Below are 22518 nucleotides of genomic sequence, written 5' to 3'. Positions count from 1 at the left end.
ATATGACAAAGCAAGGATAGACCATATGATAGGCAACAAAACAAGTCTAAATAATTTAAGAAAATTGAAATTATATTAAGTACTATCTCAGACCAACGTGGAATAAAACTGGGAATACACTTTTATTCCAGGGGATTAAATGAAATACATTTAATTGGATTGCTTAGTCTTACTTTGACTCTGCAGGCTCTTTTTTGGTTCCATATGAATTTTAGTACGGTTTTTTTTCTACTTCTGTGAAAAATGATAGTGGTGTTTTGATGGGAATTGCATTGAGTCTGTAGACTGCTTTTGGCAGCATGGTCATTTTCACAATATTAATTCTACCCATCCATGAGCATGGGATGTGTTTCCATTTGTTTGTGTTGTCTATGATTTTCTTTCAAAAATCATAGGAATCTTCAAAAGGAACCTTCAAAACCATGCAAATACGTGGAAATTAAATAACCTAATCCTGAATGATCTTTGGTTTAACAATGAAATCAAGAGGGAAATTTAAAAATTCTTTCAACTGAATGATAGTATTGACACAACCTATTAAAACCTCTGGGATACGGCAAAGGCAGTGCTAAGAGGAAAGTTGATAGCCTTAAATGCCTACATCAAAAAGTCTGAAAGAGCACAAATGAACAATCTAAGGTCACACCTCAAGCAACTAGAGAAACAAGAACAAACCAAACCCAGACCCAGCAGAAGAAAGGAAATAAGATTAGGGCAGAACTAAATGAAATTAAAATAAAAAATAGAAAAGATAAATGAAACAAAATGCTAGTTCTTTGAAAAGATAAATAAAATCAATAGACCATTAGCAAGATTAACCAGAAAAGAAGATCCAAATAAGCTCAATTAGAAACAAAACAGGAGATATTACAACTAACACCACAGAAATATAAAAGATCATTCAGGGCTACTATGAACACTTTTACATGCACGAACCAGAAAACCAGAGGAGACTGATGAATTCCTGGAAAGATACAACCCTCCTAACTTAAATCAGGAAGAATTAGAAACCCTGAACAGACCAACAACAAGCAGCGAAATTAAAATGGTAATAAAAATAATACCAACAAAAGAAGTCCAGGACCAGATGGAATCACAGCCGAATTCCACCAGACATTCAAAGAAGAATTGCTACCAATCCTATTGACACTGTTACACATGACAGAGAAAGAGGGAATCCTCCTCTAAATCAGTCTACAAAGCAGTATCACCCTAATATCAAACAGGAAAGGACATAACAGCAACAACAAAAAAGAAAACTACCGACCAATATCTCTGATGAACACAGATGCAAAAATCCTCAACAAAATAATAGCTAACTGAATCCAACAGTGTAACAAAAAGATAATCCATCATGATCAAGTGGATTTCATACCAGGATGCAAGGATGGTGTAACATCCACAAATCAATAAATGTGATACACCACATAAACGGAATTAAAAACAAAATCACATGATGCAGAAATAGCATTTTTTAAAAATTCTGCATCCCTTTACGATTAAAACACTCAGCAAAATCAACATATGAGGAACATACCTCAATGTAATAAAAGCCATCTATGATAAACATACAGCCAACATAATAATGAATGGGGAAAAGTTGAAAGCATTCCCTCTGAGAACTGGAACAAGACAAGGATACCTAATCTCACCACTTCTATTCAACATAGTACTGGAAATCCTAGCCAGCAGGCATACAGTATGAAACTAAAGAGTTTTTGATTTGCAAAGCCCAGGGCTTGAGAGAAAAGTTGTTTTAATTTCTAAAAAGATTTGATTTGGACCACTAAAACCAGAGGCTTTAGGACTTAGAGCATAGATAGTATAAAAGATAAATATTGAATAGGGCAGAATTAAGAAGGTGATATTAGCTCCTCTGGAAAAATAATATAGAAAATAGATGATAATTAAAAGTCAGTGTATTTACCAAGGAGTCACTATAGGAGGAGGCAAGGAAGCCCTGTAATAAAAGTCACAGGTAGAACACCTGAAACAGGAAACCAGATGGAGGATTCAACTAAGCCTGAAATAATCAGCAAGCCCATGAGAGCCAAGGTGATGCCTGGAGTAATCACCCAGTCCCACTTACTCCCAGACACCAAAGAACAAGCTTCTCCTCAGTAGAAGCAAGTAAGGACCAGTATTGCTTTTAAAAGCCAGAAGCCCCCTGGGCCTCCTCCCTTTACGGAGGCTGAGAAGTCTCATGACCTACAGTTTGCAAGCCCCTCTTCTACTATAACGATGATGGCTAATATATATTGAGCATTTATTATATTGCCAGAACCTGATCTAAGTATTTACATGCTTTATGTCATTTAATTCTCCTAGCAACCTACAAAGTTGGTAGTATTATTATCTCTATTTTAAAGAAGAGACAATGAGGTACAGAAAATTTAGGGTCACATAACTATAATTTGGTAGATTCAGGATTTTTCTGCTGTGTCCAGACACTATTGAAGGGAGAAAAGTGAGAAGAAAATCCTTGAGAGGGATGGAGAGACTGAGGGGGTTTGAACATGAAAATGAGTCAATCCATATCCTGAAGTGAATGAGAAATTACCCCAATTTTTGTATTAGTCACAGTTCTCCAGAGAAACAAAACCAACTGTGTGTGTGTGTGTGTATGTGTGTGTAATGGGTTCATGTGATTATTGAGGCCAAGTCCCATGATCTGCTGTTTGCAAGTTAGGAACCCCAGAAAGTCAGTGCTGTAGTTATAGCTCTAGTCTGAAGGCCCAAGAACTAGGAGAGCTAATGGTGTAAGTCCAAATCTAAAGGCAGAAGACCAGTGTTCCAATTCAAGCAGGCAGACAGTGAGAGCAAATTCTCCCTTACTCCTCCTTTTGTTCTATTTAGACCTCCAATGGATTAGATGAGGTCCACCCAAATTGGGGAGGGCAATCTGCTTTACTCAGTCTATTGATTTAAACACTAATCTCACCCAGAAACATCCCCTCACAGACACACTCAGAACAATATTTAACCACATACCTGGGCACCCTGAGTCCAAGTCAAGTTGACTTTAAAATTAACCACCACAATCCATCACTTGTCAATTTGGCACCAATACACATCTCCTTAGATCATACTTTATCTCCAAATGAAGACAATAACAAGGTCATAATACCACCTAGCATGATGCAACTACCCTGAGTGCAACTGAAAATGTACTGACCCCTTCCCCAGAAGAGGAGGTAAAATCCTTGAGTGGTGTTTGCTCTTCTCCTTGGTATCCCATAACTTAAACACTATGATGTAAAATTAAGAATGCCAAAATATTAAGATAGTAAGTTAATACATCTATATTACATAAGAAAGGAATAAGGGGTAGAGGAAAACAAAGATACACACACATATTCATACAAAAATGAGGAATACTCATGACAATTATATGTGGTCATAGTTTTGGCATATATAACTACCTTCTTCCACTACTCATTCTGTATTCCCTTTGCCAGCACCTCAGGCAGTTGTGGTTCTTTACCTGAAATGATCCAAATCTTCATTCCTGAAGGGTCCAGACCATTCATAGTTCTGCCTGAACTGGCTGTGGTAATTTTCCATTGAAATGAATCACAGGACATAATAAGACTAAGAGATGCTCTAAGATATCTCCTGTGTCCCAGACATACTCTTCCTTACCTTCTTTGTGGATTAGCAGTACAATTTCCCCTTGGTAGTTAGAATCAATCATCCCAAATAGCAGAGATAATCCCTTCTTTGCTTGCTGATTCAGAAGCGTGAGGAGTCCAAAACATCCAGGTGGCAGTCTTAACCTTCCATCTCAGTGGAATCATTGTTTTGTCTCTTGATAAAAGCATTTCTGCCTTTGAAACTAAGACCACCAGGCTAGCAGAGCATAAGAGAACAAGAACAGAAAGCTAAAATTCTGCTAGTGAGTCATTACGAGTAATAGAGAGTGGTGCTACTTCCATTTCCATTCCTTGATTCCTGGACCTTAAATCCTGGCTACAGGAGAAGCAGCAGTATATATTGGACACTGACTCAGAGCATATATAACCTTCTGGAGAACCTTGATCCATCCCTGCAAGTCATTGCCACATAGCTGGTGCTATAACTGAGTCTTCAAAAGGCCATCTTACAGTTCTGTCAAACCAGCTGTTCAGGATGGAGCAGAATATGGTTAAGACCAGTGAATTCTATGAGCACGGACCCATTATTGTACTACTTTTGCTGTGAAGAGGGTTCTTTGATGAGAAGAAATTCTGTGTGCAATACCATGATGGTTGATAAGTCATTCTATAAGTCCATAGATGAATGAATGGATGGATGGTAGTCTTGAGAGAAGCACTGCATCCAGGAAAGGCAAATCTGTATCCAGGGTACATGTCTATTTCAGTAAGAACAAACTACTGCCTCTTCTGCTATGAAAGTAGTCCAATGGAATCAACTTGCCACCAGGTAGCTGACTGACTACCATGGGAGAATGGTGCCATATCAGAGACTCAGTGTTGGTACCTGATGCTGGCATATTGGGCACTCAGCAGTGGCTGCAGCCGAGTAGTCTTTGTGGGTGGAAGCCCATGTTGCCTAGTCCATGCATGACCTCCATCTGTGCCACAATAGCTATTTTGTTCATGAGTCCATTGGACAATGACAGTAGTGGCTGGAGAAAGAGGCTGACATGTCATCTTCTCCACTGCTGAGTAACACTTGGATTAGCATTCACATGGACACAAATATTGATATGATTTGGCTTTTAGTCCCCACCGAAATCCCACCTTGAATTGTAGTAATCCCCATTCATCATGGGATCAACCCAGTAGGAGGTAATTGAATCATGGGAGCAGGTTTTTCCTGTGCTGTTCTTGTGATAGTAAGTTTCACAAGATCTCGTGGTTTTATAAAGGGGAGTTCCCCTGCAAATGCTCTCTTTCCTGCTGCCATGTAAGATGTGACTTTGCTCCTCATTCACCTTCCACCATGATTGTGAGGCCTCCCCAGCCTTGTGGAACTATGAGCCCATTAAACCTCTTTCTTTTATAAATTACCCAGTCTTGGATATGTCTTTATTAGCAGCATATGAACAGACCAATACAGTAAGTTGGTACTGGTAAAGTGGGGTGCTACTGTGAAGATACCCAAAAATGTGGAAGCAACTTTAGAACTGGGTAACAAGCAGATGTTGGAAAAGTTTGGAGGGCTCAGAAGATGACAGAAAAATGTGGAAAAGTTTGGATCTTCCTAGAGATCTGTGGAACTTTGAACTTGAGAGACATGATTTAGGGTATCTGGTGGAAGAAATTTCTAAGCGGCAAAACATTCAAGAGGAAGTAGAGCATAAAAGTTTGAAAAATTTGCAGCCTGACGATGCAATAGGAAAGTAAAAACTCATTTTCTGGGGAGAAATTCAAGCCAACTGCAGACATTTGCATGTTAATTTCCAAGTCAATGTGGAAGATATCTCCAGGGCATGCCAGAGGTCTTCATGGCAGCCCCTCCCATCACAGGCCCAGAGGCCTAGGAAGGAAGTGTGGTTTTTTGGACCCAGCCCAGGGCTGCCCTGTTCTATGCAGCCTCAGGACATGGTACCCTGTGTCCCAGCTGCTTTAGCTACAGCAGTGGCCAAAAGGGGGCAAGATACAGCTCAGGCCGTGGCTTCAGAGAGTGCAAGCCCCAACCCTTGGCAGTTTCCACCTGGTGTTGAGCCTGTGGGTACACAGAAGTCAAGAATTGAGGTTTGGGAACCTCTGCCTAGATTTCAGAGGATGTATGGAAATACCTGGATGTCCATCCAGGCAGAAGTTTGCTGCAGGAGCAGGGCCCTCATGGAGAACCTCTGCTAGGGCAATGCAGAAGGGAAATGTAGGGTTGTACTGCCTAGTGGAGCTATGAGAAGAGGGTCACTGTCCTTCAGACCCCAGAATGGTACATCCGTTGACAGCTTGCACTGTGCACCAGGAAAAGCCACAGGCACTCAATGCCAGTCTGTGAAAGCAGTCAGAAGTGGAGGTGTACCTTGCAAAGCTGCAGGGGCAGAGCTGCGTAAGGCCATGGGAACCCACTTATTGTATCAGCATATGAGATATGGAGTCAAAAGAGATAATTTTGGAACTTCAAGGTTTAATGACTGCCCTATTGGATTATAGACTTGCATGAGACCAGTAGTCCCTTTGTTTTGGCCAATGTCTCCCATTAGGAACAGATGTATTTACCCAATGTGTGTATCCCCATTGTATCTGGGAAGTAAGTAACTTGCTTTGGATTTTACAGGTTCACAGGCGGAAAGGACTTGCCTTGTCTAGATGAGACTTTGGACTGTGGACTTTTGAGTTAATATTGAAATGAGTTAAGACTCTGAAGGACTGTTGGGAAGGCATGATTGTATTTTGAAATGTGAAAGGGACATGAGATTTGGGAAGGGCCAAATGATATGGTTTGGCTTTGTATCCTGATGGAAATCTCACCTTGAATTGTAATAATCCCCAACTGCTGTGGGAAGGACCTGGTGGAAGGTAATTGAATCGTGGAGGTGGGTTTTTCCCATGCTGTTCTTGTAATAGTGAATATGTTTCACAAGATCTGATGGTTTTATAAAGGGGAGCTCCCCTGCACATGCTCTCGTCTGCTGCCGTGTAAGACGTGACTTTGCTCCTCATTAGTCTTCTGCCATGATTGTGAGGCCTTCCCAGTCATGTGGAACTGTAAGTTAAACCTCTTTCATTTATAAATTACCCAGTCTCAAGTATGTCTTTATTAGCAGCATGATAAAAGACTAATACAAACATCTTCATGGTTTTTTGCCCATTCAGAGAAGTCTACCCATATACCTCTTTTACAAGTTTTCTTGTCAATAACTTTCCAGTTATGTTTCTTCAAAGTTTCTGCCTCTTCAACCAAACAATTGGCAAAAGCCAATGAATCAATATATAATCACATGTCTGGCCATTTCTCCTTTCAAGCAAAGTGAAAACAAGGTACACTGCTTGATGTTCTGCCCACCAGGAAGGGTTCCTTTAACCACTGCCCTTCAGGTATGTACCAGAAAGGAGCTGTAGTGTTGCTATCCACTTTGGGGTGGTGCCTGCATATCCTGAAGAACCATCTCTAAACCAGGTTTGCACCCTTTTCTGTGTCATGTAGTCATAAGGACCTCCCTATGAGGTCATAGTGCAGGTTGGGAGAGAGAAGGCTGTGTAGCAGGAGTGGAGACCGTGGGTATTTAGGACACTTCTTCATATAACTTACTTGTGCCTTCAAGGCTATCTTGGGCCTCATCACATATATACAACTTCCATTTGATGATGGAGCACTACTGTGTATGCCCAACTTTATGGCTTGGTGATAACTCAGTTCATGGTGGACAGCTCAGGTTGTACAGTAATTTGGTGACCCATAGTTAAGTATTTCGTCTCTACTAAGACCTAGTAAAAGGCCAAGAGCTGTTTCTCAAAAGTAAATTAGTTATTTGTGAAGGATGGCAGGACTTTTTGCAAAATTCTAAGGGTCTGCATTGAAATTTGCCTATAGTGATCTACTGAAGGCTCCAAACTGCATCACTATCTGACACTTTAAGCACCATTGGATCTGCTGGATCATATAGCCTAAGTTTCCCTGAGGCTTGCACAGCGACCTGGACCTATTTTGATCTTCTGTGTTGGGATCCACTCAAAATGAGCAGCTTTTCAGGTCACATGGTAAATGGGCCAGAGTAACACACCAAAATGAGGAACTTGTTTGTATTAGTCAGGGTTCTCTAGCAGGACAGACTAATGGAATAGACATATATATAAAGGGGAATTTATTAAGTATTAACTCACATGATCACAAGGTCCCACAATAGACTGTCTGTAGGCTGAAGAGCAAGGAAAGCCAGTCCGAGTTCCAAAATTGAAGAACTTTGAGTCCAATGTTGGAGGGCAGGAAGCATGCAGCACAGGAGAAAGATGTAGGCTGGGAGTCTCTCTTTTCACATTTTTCTGCCTGCTTATATTCTAACTGTGCTGGCAGCTGATTAGATTGTGCCCACCCAGATTAAGGGTGGGTCTGCCTTTCCCAGCCCACTGACTCAAATGTTAATTTCCTTTGGGAACACCTTCACAGAGGCACACAGGATCGATACTTTGTATCCTTCAATCCAATCACGTTGACACTCAGTATTAACCATCACAATGCTGTCTCTAAAATCCAAAGAGGCCCACGAGGCATTGTGCCCCTTTTTTTGGTTGTAGGAGGGGCTAGATACAAGAACTTATTCTTTATCTTAGAAGAGATGTCTTGCCATGCCCCACACCACTGGAGCCCCCCCCCATTAGAAAGTCCCTGAATATTTGTCAGATTATTCCCCACTTGCTAACAAATAAATATCTTACCAGTAAGTCTAGAGGAGTTGCTACTTCTTGCTCACTAAGTCCAATCAACATAATGCCATCAATATAATGGACCAATGTGATATCTTGTGGAAGGGAAGGGCAATCAACATCCCTGCAATGTAAATTATGCATAGGGCTGGAGAGTTGAGAAATCCCTGAGGTAGGACAGTGAAGGTGTGTGACTGGCCTTGCCAGCTGAAAGAAAACTGCTTCTAGTGGGTCTTAATGACAAGAATAGAGAAAAAGTCATTTGCTAGATGAATAGCTGCATACCAGGTACCAGGGTATGTGTTAATTCATTCATGCTGTAAAACCACACCTGGTATTCAGTTGGTGCAAAAGTAACTGTGGTTTTTGCCATTACTTTTAATTGTGGTTTTTGCCATTACTTTTAATTTTTATTTTTTTTAATTTTATTTTTGAGATACAGCCTTGCTCTGTCACCCAGGCTGAGTGCACATTCTCTATTCACTGCAACCTCTGCCTCCCGGGTTCAAATGACTCTCCTGCCTCAGCCTCCTGGTAGCTGGGATTACAGGTGCCCGCCACCACACCCGGCTAATTTTTGTATTTTTAGTAGAGACAAGGTTTCACCATGTTGGCCAGTCTACTCTTGAACTCCTGACCTCAGGTGATCCTCCCACCTCGGCCTCCCAAAGTGCTGGGATTACAGGTGTGAGCCACCGCACCCAGGGTAATTTTTGTATTTTTAGTAGAGACAGGGTTTCACCATGTTGGCCAGGCTGGTCTCCAACCCCTGACCGTAGGTGATCTGCCCGCCTCAGCCTCCCAAAGTGCTGAGATTACAGGTGTGAGCCACCACTCCTGACTGCCATTACTTTTAATGGCAAAAGCCACAACTACTTTTGCACCAACTTAATACAACAGTTGCAACTGCAATTATCATCTGTTTAACCTTACGACAATTCAGTGTCATTCTCCATGTTCCAATTGTCTTCTGCACAGGCCAAATAAGTTAGTTGAATGAATATTTGGAAGGAATCACCACCCCTGCATCCTTCAAGTGCTTGATCATGGCACTAATCTCTGCAATCCCTCCAGGGATATGGTGTTGCTTTTGGTTTACTATTTCCCCTGGTAGAGACAGTTCTAGTGGCTTCCATCTGGCCTTTCCCACTGTAATAGCCCTTGCTTCACGTGGCAGGGAACCTATGTGTTATAATACTGGATGTGCTGTTCTCTGCAGAGCATAAATGGGGAGATGATGAGCAAGTTAAGTTCACTTACATAGAAATAATGACGACTTTACTGCTTGACTATAAATGTCACACTGCTATACATTAAGTCTCTGGCATGTAAAAAGTAGTCTATAAATGTTTACAATTAAGTTAAGCCCCCACTCCCTGTACGTAAATTGCTTTGGTTCCTTAAGCCCCCACTCCCTGTATGTAAATTGGTTTGGTTCCCTATCCCTTTGGAATAAGGAGGCTTGGTTCCCTATCCCTTTAGAATAAGGGGACTTGGTTCCTTAAGCCTCCACTCCCTGTATGTAAATTGCTTTGGTTCCCTAAGCCCCCACTCCCTATATGTAAATTGCCTTGGCTCCCTAAGCCCCTACTCCCAGTATGTAAATTGCTTTGGTTCCCTATCCCTTTGGAATAAGGAGTCTTATTCCAAAATTTTAGGTTTCTGTTTTTTTCCCAGTGGTCTCTACTGACCCTGGAGTTTTTCAGTGATGCTGTAGTTTTGTGTTAGTGATTGCTTGCCTTAGGATGCACATATTTGGTCCTTGCTGCTACTTCTTGACACTCTCTAGGTCCTTGTATTAGTCGCCTGGGCTGCCATAACAAAATACCATATACTGCATGGCTGAAGCAACAGCAATTTATTTTCTCACATTTCTGGAGTCTAAAAGTCCAAGATAAAAGTTCAAGCCAGAACCTTGAACTTGGATATCTACCAATTTGGTTCCTAGTAAGTGTTCTCTTCTTGGCTTGCATGAAGGTTTCCCTTGTCACTTTCTCACTATGTCCTCACATGGTCTTTCCTCCAGTATGTGCACACAGATAGGATATCTATCTATCTATCTATCTATCTATCTATCTATCTATCTATCTATCTATCTATCTATCTATTTATCTATCTATCTAGAGAGCACATAAGACCTCTGGTGTCTCTTATATGGACACTAATCCTATCGGATCTGGGCCCTACCTGTGTGGCCTCATTTAATCTTACTTACTTCCTTAGAGGCCCCACAACAACACTAAGGATTGGGGTTTCAACATATTAATTTGGCGGGAGACACAAACATTCATTCTGAAACAGTTCTAATCCCTGCCAGTTTCTCTATTGTCTCTTGGGTTAATCCCTTTGCCTTGGGGAGTTCCTAAATAAATTTGCTTGGCTATGGCCACTTCTTTTCTATGCTAACCATTTAAGTCATTCAAAATATTCCTCTCCATCTTTTCCTACCTTTCAGTGTATATAAAGCTATTAACCCAATAAACAATAAATGGTAAGTTCTATTTTATTCCACTTAATATTTTGTGAGCTGCTATCAGAACATGGCATATTTCTGTGGAAAGACATAAAATAAAAATTTAATTCATTAGCATAGATTTTAAAAACACATTTTTTTTTTGAAGTTACTGTAACAAAATATTAGGGGAACAGGGGTGGGTGCTCGTCTAGCCTTTTTACCTTCCTCCAGAAACTGAGTAATAAGGAAGTAACTGGTAGTCCTACTTATTTTAATTTATGTGCCCTTACTCCTCCTTTCTTTCCCATCCCCAACACTCCCCATCCTCCCTGCACCGTCTAAACACACACACACACACACACACACACACACACACACTCACTCACTCATTCACTTTGAGGTAAATATCACAGATGTGAGAACTGAGTCTTAAATAAAAGAAATATTTTGAATAGATCGACTTGCCTATACTCTAAGAGGAGGAACCAACAAAATTGGGAACAGGACAATGATAGTGTTGGAGGCAGAAGCAGCTGATCCAGGCCCCCAGGAGGTGGAGCAGAGACTGGCAGCAGCAGCAGCAGCAGCAGCAGCAGTAGCAGTAATAGTGGAAAATCAGGGGACAGGAACCACCAGCACCCTGACAAGGGATGTGCAGGACTTGGGGGTAGGGCCTTAACTTGTTTGAGAGCAATAAACACTGAAGAATGTTATCCTTCAGTGGATAATGCTAGTGAGCAAGCTATTTTTGTTATATTCATGACTTCAGAGTTTTAAGAAATCAATATTTTGACCTAAATCATAAATCTTTACTGAGGGTTTGCGGTACACAAACTGGAAGCTGAGAGACCTAGGTTTGAATTCCAGCTCTTCCTCTTATTGTCTGTGCCACCTTGGGAAAGTTATTAACCCCTGTAAGCCCCATTTGCTCATATATAAAATGAGGACTGGGGCCGGGTGCAGTGTCTCATACCTGTAAATCCTAGCACTTTGGGAGGCCAAGGTGGGCAGATCGCTAGATACCAGGAGTTTGAGATCAGCCTGGGCAACATGGAAAAATCCTGTCTCTGTAAGAAATACAAAAATTAGCTAGGCATGGTGATGTGAGCCTGTACTCCCAGCAACTCGGCAGGCTAGGGTGGGAGAATCAATTAAGCCTGGGAGGTTGAGGGTGCAGTGAGCCATGATCATGTCACTGCACTCCAGCATGGGTGACAGGGTGAGACCCTGTCTCATAAAAAGAAAAAATGAGGACATTAATGGTACCTAGTTCACAGGTTGTGATCAGCATTAAACTAGATGGTGTATGTACAGTGATTAGTAGAGTGGCATGTGGTAAGAACTCAATTAGTGTTAGCCATATCTTTTTTAAAGTGCAGGGAATAAAATTTTAAATTTGACACTATCCTTAATGGTGATATTTATAGATATATAAGTAAATAACTATGATGCAGTGTGGTAAGTGAGTTTAATAGATGTATCTAAAAGTGCTATAGGAAAACAAAAAAGAAAAAAGTAATTACATAGGGAAATTAGGAAATACAATAGGAAGTAGATGTTTTTTAGTTAGAATGCAAGGAGGTGTATACCTCTCTAAGGAGAATATGTCAATAAAGGTTATTTAGAAAAAGAAGTAAAAGGTAAGAAGTACTAAGAATGGTTGAGATTATGAAAAGGTCATTTAAAGTTAACAAAAGCCATTGAAGTGGTTTTAGGGCATCATGCAAATATTCTCATCCATATCCAGTATTATAGTCTTATTAATATTTACAACTCTTTTCTGTTTCTATTTTCCTTTCTAAAACTTAAATTTTACTTTAGGAAATTTGGCATCATGCAAATATTCTCATCCATATCCAGTATTATAGTCTTATTAATATTTACAACTCTTTTCTGTTTCTATTTCCCTTTCTAAAATTTAAATGTTACTTTAGGAAAAAACCCTCTCTCCCATAATGTGATGTAATTGTCAAAGAAGTTGATATGGTTTTAGTTTGAATTAACAGAAATACAGAGTCCAGAAAAAGGGAGATGATAGGCTGTCTATACTCTCCACCAGGTATTAAAGCATACTTCTATTACTCTGATTGATCCTGAATACACACATTAAGAGGGACGATGCAAACTGCAAGTGCTTTTGGATGAAAGCAACCATTATGGTGATGAAGAATTTAAATCATGACATATGACAAATATTCAAATGCTCCAGAAATGATTAGCCCAGAGGCAAGTGGACAAAGGGAGAGGAGAGAGAAGCATATGGCCATAGAGTTAGAACTGATTATATGAAGTTAAGGGAAAAGCAAATTTCCCTCTTTAGAAAGAGAAGTAAAAGGTGAGAAGTCCTAAGAATGGTTGAGATTATGAAATGATTATGTAATGTTAACAAAAGCCATTGAAGTGATTTTGTGGCATCATGCAAGTATTCTCATCCATATCCAGCAATGGCCATATGCTTCTCTCCCCTCTCCCTTTGTCTGCTCGCCTCTGGGCTAAATCTAAGGATGAGTTTTCTAACAAGTCAAACTGCCTCAAATGATACGACTTTTCCTGAGAAAGGAGTGACTTTCTCACTACCAGAGTTGTTTAAGCAGAAGTTCGTCTTGGAAATCATGTAGAATGTGCAAGTGCTATATAGAGAACTGGGCAAATGACATTAAGGTCCCTTTCAAACCTGAGACTTTGGAGAGTCAATGTTCCCCCTTTGAATTTTGAAGATATGTGCTAAGACTTCATTATGGTGCATATGAAAGCCAACCAAAGATGCTTCAATGATTATAGATGAGAATGTGTGAATAAATAATAGTGGAATATGGTGCAGGGAAATATCAAAGCCCCAATTCCATGTCTGTTTTTGCTGGATATGCTGGAGTTAAAAACAATTCCAAAATCTTTCTGGCCTAACAAGAAAGAAACAAAGGTTTATTTCTTACTATCATTCCACGTTAGCTTCAAATTGAGCAAAATTCTGGATCACATCTCATTCTCTTGGAGTCAGGCTGGAAAGAAAGCCTGTATGTAGCCATTGCTGCAACTGTGAAATTGTGAGATCATATGAGGCCTCATAGAACTTCTGTTGAAAGTTGGCTTCACCACTTCTACTCTATTTCTGGTCACAACAAGTCATGTAGCTAAGCCTGCTATGAATAGGGCACAAAAGATGGCCCTAAAAGGGAGGGACAGCAACTATTTTGATTACCTTTAATGTATTATATCAAGTCACACAGTCATGGTTTGACATTTGACAATTCCACACAGTGAAATAAATGACTTCTAAGGAGCAAGAAAAAACTTTTTGTATAGCGCTTATTTTGGAAATGCTTCTTCCTACCAAAAGTCAGGGCAATCTAAAAAACCACTACTCACTTCACTGCAGAAAGAGAAAATAGAACTCCCAGTCACTCATAGCAGGGTATATTTGCAGAGTGACAGAAAAAAGGCATCTCCATATATTTCGTCATTGCCTGTGAAAAAACTTACAGAAACACAAATATTCATGGCTACCTAAATATAGTTGATAATGACTTTGTACTTTAAATTTTTGGATAATTAATCACAGAACTAGAGAATTATTTGGAAGTCCATGACCAGAGCTGCTTGGTGATGGGAGATGTGACCCTTTTTGATATGGGGGCTGTACAGTGGTTGGTGAGATTGATGAGACTAGGAGCTAACTTGGTGATGGGAGATGTGACCCTTTTTGATATGGGGGCTGTACAGTGGTGGTGAGATTGATGAGACTAGGAGCTAAGCAAGAGCAAATTTCCAAGGGTCTTTTATATCAAACAAAGAGTCTAAACTTAATTTAGAGGCCATGGAGAGCTAGTGAAGGCTTTAAGCATCAAAGAGGCAAGATCAGATTTGTGTTATTAAAACAAAACCACTTGGACAGTAATATAGAGGATGGAATAGAAGTGGGACCAAATCTAAGGCAACATTAGGTAATTATTAGAATTAGAGTAATCTTGGAAAAAAATGAAAAGCTCTTGAATTAACTTATGAGCAATAGTAATACAGAAGTGAGAACAAATGGAAAACTATTATCAAGATAAAAAGGATATATAGATAAAAAGATATCCACCGAGGCAGGCGAATCACGAAGTCAGGTGTTCAAGACCAGCCTGACCAACATGGTGAAACCCCATCTCCACTAAAAATACAAAAAATTAGCTGGCGTGGTGGCATGCACCTGTAATCCCAGCTACTCAGGAGGCTGAGGCAGGAGAATCGCTTGAACCCAGGAGGCGGAGGTTGCAGTGAGCTGAGATCATGCCACTGCACTCCAGCTTGTGGGATAGAGTGAGACTTCATCTAAAAAAAAAAAAAAGAAAGAAAGAAAGAAAGAAAAGGAGGGAGAGGGGACAGGACTTGGTGCCTGACTGGAAAAGAAGGCTGAATGACGAATACTCAGATGATTGCCAAATTTTGGGCTTCATGCAGCTGGGCAAGTATAGCTTAGTGTTTTAGAGATGCAGCCTTAAGTTTGAGCCCTGGTTGCTACTTCCTAGATTTGTGCCCCCAGACAAGTTATTTTTTCTTATTGAGTCTCTATTTCCACATCTGCAAAATTGAGCTGATGATAATACTCCCATCATAGAACTGGTGGGGAAGTTACACACTGTCATCAGGGACAAATTTTAGAGACCCCTCTAAGGTCCTTACGAGACTTGGGGATATATTTAAGATAGGCCAGTATGCCATCCACTGCAATTTGTTAGTATTGTGTTTCTGGGATGGATGAGGAAGAGAGCATGGATAGCTATAGTGTTTCTTCAAAATGGATATTCTGAAAAATGCTTCTGTAAAAAAGTTGAAAACCTTTTCTTTCATCTTGTCACAGTGCCAGTTCTGGTTTGCAACCCTGGCTGGCTCTTACTCTGTCTTTAGTTCCTTGCTAGATATCTTTGAGTTTGAGCCTTCATCCAACTCCAGGTTCAGCAGCCCAAGTACTCAGAATTAGTCTAGATTTTGCACATCCACTCGGAACGAATGATGACACATTTTGAGATTAAGCATCAACAGTGGTTTTGTTAATAGACAAGAAAATTGCACAGAAAGTTGGTAGTAAAATTTTAAAATTTTGGATTGGCTATGCCTATAAGCTCTGATATGATACTTTAGTTGGGAATCACAGAATGCTTAAGAAATTCCATTAACAACACCCTAATACTAATTGCCCACATAACTATAAGCAGTGAATAAGTGGTAGCTATTATTTTTGTTATTAGCTATTATTATTATGGATTGATGACCAACTGAAGTATTGCCAGACTATTAAGACTTATTGAGCTGTATAAAAATCAAAAGGGAAAAGTCAAACTGGAAAATATGTTTCCATTCACACTGGATACATAAAATGAGAGATAATACATTTATATAATTGTATTACTAGCATGTGTTCCAAAATTGTGTGAGATTCCTGTGATTCTGATATGTCTTAAGATAATATTAGTAGTAATTATAATTATTATGTAACATTGTTGTATGCCACAGACATAACAAATTGCCTTGTAAATTGTGTCTTTAGCCATGGCTGTTGTAAGACTTTTGTCATCCTCAATTGTTATTTTACTTTGACCCTTTTATAGAGTGGTTTATAATCAGCTACAGAATTCTGAGGACTCTTAAATATAGGTTTCCAATAATTTTAGAGATTGCATCATTGGAATAGAGACAAACACTTCCAGGACTCTCATGGAGAGCTGATGTATTTGCCAGGATTGTTGATCCAGCACAGAACCAAACAGGAGATAATTTCATGAACTGAACTAACAGAAGGTTGAAATAATATTCTATAATTTTTTGGTTGAAAACATTTGCTGATTGTTTTTGTTTTGTTTTCAATAGTCAAGAAGACTTTCTCTTTTTAAAGCTATTTACAGCTTTTAACAATTGAGTAAAGTCTACTCTTATGAGAAAAATTAGAAATACAATTTTTTCTCTCAATTTAATTCCTCCCAAATTTGGAAACTGTTTTGTGAGTACTTGTAATTTATGACAATGTACTTATTTGCATAAAATCAATAAGAATTCTTATATATTTTTTATATATAAGAATATATATATAAAATAGGGCAAAATTGGAGACACTGGTTATTTTACCAAGCTTTGGCTGGAATGACATTTTCAGACTGTCTTGAGAAAATGAGGCTGACCTGTAGAGCTGATAAAAAACACTTTAGAAAAACTGGCCCCACACCTTGTTCTTTACAGGGTCCTGATTCATGCTAAGTAAAGAATGTCACATTCTGACAGGCCTAGAAGTTCCAGGTTTTCTTGGGACCTCAAAAAGAAGGGAATTCACCCAATTCACAAGCATCTGCAGACACAGATAAATCCTTGGCTGGGCTTGAGGCTTTTAAAAAGATATCATATAAAGTTCCTTATGAAACAGTTTCCAGCAAAGCCAATTTGAAAAGAGAGGGAGAGAGACTATGTGGCAAATGATTGTTCTTGCTGCATTTTATGCAAATAAGCCAAGTATAATAAGACTAAAATTTATTTTACAAATGAATTGGTCCTACTATGATTTTGTCATTAATAAAATTGGGGAATTGGAGAGAAAATTTATGTTTCAAAATGAACCATAGTACACCTGTGATGTGGTTTGATTCTGTGTCCCCACTCAAATTTCATCCTGAATTGTACTCCCATAATTCCCATGTGTTATGGGAGGGACCTGGTGGGAGATAATTTGAATCATGTGAATGGGGGCAGTTTCCCCCATACTGTTCTTGTGGTAGTGAACAAGTCTCACAAGATCTGATGGTTTTATCAGGGGTTTCCGCTTTTGCATCTTCATCATTTTCTCCTGCTGCCACCATGTAAGAAGTGCCTTTCACCCCCTACCATGATTCTGAGGCCTCCCCAGCCATGTGGAACTGTAAGTTCAATTAAACCTCTTTTTCTTCCCAGTCTCGGGTATGTCTTTATCAGTAGCATGAAAATGGACTAATACAACCTGTTGTTAGATTCTAACCTTGTCCAATTTTTAAAATTTTTATTATTTTGTACAATTTGGACTGAATCCTAAAATTTTTCCGGCCACAAGTCTCCAAAATAGTGTTATCAATTTTTTCTTTCTTTCTTTTCCTTTCCCCCTATTTTTCCTGATCTGAAACACAGAAGCTAGACAACTTAAACTTCGGAAGAAAAGAAAAGTAACCTATTCATATATGTAAGCCATTTTCATACCTACCTACTGATGTATGGACTTTAGAGTAATATGACCTGTATCTGTTTTCCGGGATTTTTGTTGTTGTTGTTTGTTTTCTTTCTGTTTTCCTTTCCTGTTTTTTTTTCTTTGTGGGATGTGAGACTTCACAATTTGCTAAAAATGAGCTTTACTAACAATGTGGGACTTATCTGTCTGGAAATAAAGTGTCTTGGCCACAAGAGATCAGAGAAAACCCAAGACCGGAGGCTCATTTTCTTCTAAAATTTTTTCTCCAAAAGATTTTTAAAAGAACAGGGGGAAGAAATGTGAAAGGAAAATAAAACTTGGGACTCTAATTCATTATGTCAAAAGGAAAAAATTAAGCTAAAAGCTGAGTCACGCTTTCTTTTTGTTCCTAATCAGATAGCTACAGATAAGAGGTTAAATGTCTCCACAGGTAGCTATCTTATGTTCACCTTGTATGTTCATCTTATGTAAAGTGCCAATTTACTGAGCACTGCATGCATACATGATTGACTAGACTACTCCCCTACCTGCTCCTGTTCTCTTGCAATATGTGGATTTCCATATCCTTCCTCTTTCCCCTCCAGCCCACCTTTCCCCTTTGAATATTGAATGCCTCAAAATCATTTTTGGAGAAAGGCACAGACCTATCTCCCAGACACATGCTTAACCTTGACAAAATAACCTTTTAAATTGATTGAGACCTGTCTCAGATGCTTTTTGGTTTACACTCCAGACAGTTACATGAGAGAGCACAAATTCCTTTTTTTTTTTTTTTTTTAAATGCACTGAAGTTTTGAGTCTCTTCGTTATAGCAGATCAGCCTAATACATGAAATAAAAATGCCTGGTATAATGCCAATCAACTTTGTTAACAAAAGACTATGATATCTACAGAGGAAAAAAGGAGAGCTTTATTTCCTATATATTAAAAACAATCTTCAGATTGGGGAGGCACAGCCTCCTGTACAAGTGAAAGTGTACTTTCTGAAGAACAAAGGGAGAGTCTGGTTTAAATAGGGAAAGTTCTTGTCTGGATTCTCAATCAGGTTCACTTACACAGATAAAGGATTCAAACTTGTTCAATTCTGTATAATCGAAATAGCCAAGCCCTGACTGAACGGTTTGCAAGCCCCAAACCAAGAGTCTCTGTCAAATGTTTCTTTCAACTGCTGGGGGCAGGAGAGGTCCTGTGGCAGTTTATCCTGGCAGTGACAAGAACTGGTTTGACTCAATCATAGAAAAAGAGGTCCTGTGACACTTTTTCAACGTGTTTCCCAGAACATAGAGTTTGTGACCACTCCTTGACCCAGCCATTGCCCCCTGATTCTATTTTAACTTTTAGCAAATTAGTTAGCCACAGGGAACCCATTTTGTCTGTTAGCCTGGAGCATACTTTAATAACTGCAAGAGTAAATAACAAAATTTTAAAAGATATAAAAATGATAAAATATATCATTAAAGATAGATTCTAAAATGTGATTATAATTAAATTTGAATTATCTGGATACAGAAACCATTACAATTCTGTAACATGCATGTCTAGTTTGAGTTTCATACATTCAGACACTTTTCACTTTTTAAGGGAATACAGTGTGAGTGAAGCTGGGGGATTCTCAAATACATTTTTTTAAAATGCACGCTCTCTGTGAGTGTTGTGACTTTCTCTGCCCTTGGAACACAGACAGTGGAGTGTTTGTGTTGGTACAAGTACCAATGGGGCTCCTATTTAGTTGCCAGACAAACCAGGGAGTCTGCTCCCACATCATGTGTCCTGGTTGTGTATGAAAGACTTCAATGCATATAACATAATGGAAGGATGGTCACACTGCTAAAGCAACAGGGAAGGTAAATGCAAAACAACTGGCAGAAAAAGAAATTGTCTATTTACAAAGAAAGTCATGTTTCCTTTGTTGATTTATTCCTAACACTCCCAGCAAGCACCTGGTCCTTTCTACATTATCCTTTGATGTTGAATACATTAGATGCACCTAACGACTCAGCCAATATTATTCTGGTATTTTTTTAGTCTTCTAAGTTCTCTAAATGTACACACTATGTTAATTTTCCTGAACCTCTACTGCTCAGAGTTTTTCCTCCACAACCACAAAAACATTGAATTTACATTTCTAGAAATGGAAAGCTGTCAACTAATTAAACGACAGGTGGACTTCAAAAGTTCAGTAACCTAGAAGTTAGGCTTTTGATTCCAGATCTGTTATACTTAACTATGTGACTTTGTTTTAGTTACATAATTGTTTGGGTCCTAATCTATAAAACGAGAGAATTGAGCTGGATAGCTTCTTAATGGTCATATTCTGTGACTCTACAAATGTATGTGTTATAAGAAGGATTTTATGCATAGGGAGTCAAATTTCTTGTTTTCTCATATTCAAGTCATGAAGAATGTACCTTTTAAAATACAGAATTTGTTACAGAAGGCGTAAGCATCAAATGTTTTCATGTATGTTAAAGTGGAAATTCTGAATTTATGAGAATTTTAAAATACTTTAAAAAACTTCTATTAAGTGACTACTAACCACTAGGCCTGAGAAATAGAATGGGGAGCAAGGCAGACATGGTTCTGTCTCCCTCAGAGCTGAGGGGAGGCAAATATCAAAAAAGCAATTTATATGTGTGATGGGTGTTTTGAGAGAGAAGTACAGAAGGCTCTGGCAGTGTACGCTTAGGATAGTTGGTATAAACTAGAGTGTAGGCATAAAGAGGGAGAGGTAAATTTTGAGGATGACTTTTAGGAAATACAGGACCATTCTCCTCGTGCAGAAGTAGAGTCTAGAGGCTACATAGACCTTGGTTTGGATCTGAGCCCTGCCACACACTCTGTCATTTTGGGTCATCCCTCTAAACCAGTTTTTTAAATCTGTAAAATGGGGAGGATAATAGTACTTACCTCATAAGGTTGTTAGGAGAACTGAATGAGATAGCTCTGTGCCTAGAGCAATAATAATACCAACTATCATTATTATTGCTATTACTAAGTGGTGTTATGTGTCTCTGGACCTAGTCAGGCAATGATCCCAGTCTCCCAGCTGTCCCCAGGAATGCTGCAATTGGTAGTAAAGTCCTGATTTGCAGCAGAAAATTTTAAATTTGCAAACTAGCAAGCAATCTGTAGTTTATCTATGTGGGCTTCATAAAACTTCCCTAGGCTCTTGCTTCTGTGCCACCCTGCCCCCTCCACCAGGTGGGAGATGGAGAAGGGAAACAGGAAAGGAAGGGGAAGGTGGAAGGAGTGTGACGTCTCCTGGGGTGCTGCAGCACGTGTTCAAGAGCCCAGTATAATGCACTTGGGCCCATGGCCACCCAGTTACCATTCCAGCGGAATGTGAACTTGATTGACAAATTTTGTAGGCAAGATATAACCTTTACACTAATATAATATGTTTAATTTCAGATAGTGATAGAAACATAAGCTGGTGAAAGACAACAAACTTATAGAGGAATCACAAAAACAACTCCTCAAGGGCCAAGCAACAATTAGATGAAAAGAAGGGTTTAATCCCCCAAGTCAACCAGTTCAGCCTACTCTCCCAGCTGATTCTACACCTCGATAGGCAGATATCCCAGTTTGTGAGTCTGGAGTGTTTGCAGCCATGCTTCCATCGTTTCTTCATGATGTTTGTGCCTCCTCGACAACCTATTCTTGCTTACTCTTAATCTGGTTCAGCCACCTGAAATTTCTGTCTTTCAGTATTGGTTCATAGAGCATAATATGATATCATATGATAATAATACTCATACAGCAGAGGGAGGAGCTATGATCCATTCCATAATTAGTGTCTTAATATTCAAAATGACAAACTTGTTGAGACCACCACTGTTCCAAGTCCCGAATCTGAGCTGGTTAGAAACAGATGACAGTTATCATTTCTACAAAATCAATCTCTTCATTGGAAAAAGAAGTAGGTAATTGTAATATACATTTTCTTAATGCTCCAAAGATTCATTGGATAACATCTTCCCCACAGAAGACCTCAACCATGCGGCAGAGGATTCTTAAAAATGATACATTTTATTTCAATGCACTTAATTAAATGCATACAATTTAAAATTTTAAGTATTAATACATTTGAATTTATTATAAAAATAATAGTAAAATATTAGGTTGGTGCAAAAGTAATCTTAGTTTTTGCCATTAAAAGTAATGCAAAAATTGCAATTACTTTTGCACCAACTTAATAAAATAAAAATGAATGTGATAAATTTTATTCTGCTTTCATAGGAGAGCCCAGTGTAAATAATAGCACACACTCCTTGGCTAATTTCAGTCAACCTCTTTTTAAACTTCTAAATGATATGTACATTGACATTATTATTAATGTTGATTCATGTTAATTATGACCTATCACTTTATAAAGCTCTCAATCAAAACCACCCTGAAAAACAGCACAGTTTCATAATTCTGACTCCTCACAGAATGGCATCCCAAAAACACTCAGGAAAATCCCCAGCTATGGAAAGGTACTGCATGTCTTTAGTGACTCTGAAATGGAAAAGATATGGACAGAGACCTGGAAGGATACACCAGACTAGTCCTCTGTC

Source organism: Theropithecus gelada, chromosome 1, assembly GCF_003255815.1.
Source record: "Theropithecus gelada isolate Dixy chromosome 1, Tgel_1.0, whole genome shotgun sequence".
NCBI lineage: Eukaryota > Metazoa > Chordata > Mammalia > Primates > Cercopithecidae > Theropithecus > Theropithecus gelada.
The sequence above is the reverse complement of the archived record's forward strand: the minus strand, read 5'-3'. Positions refer to the sequence as shown.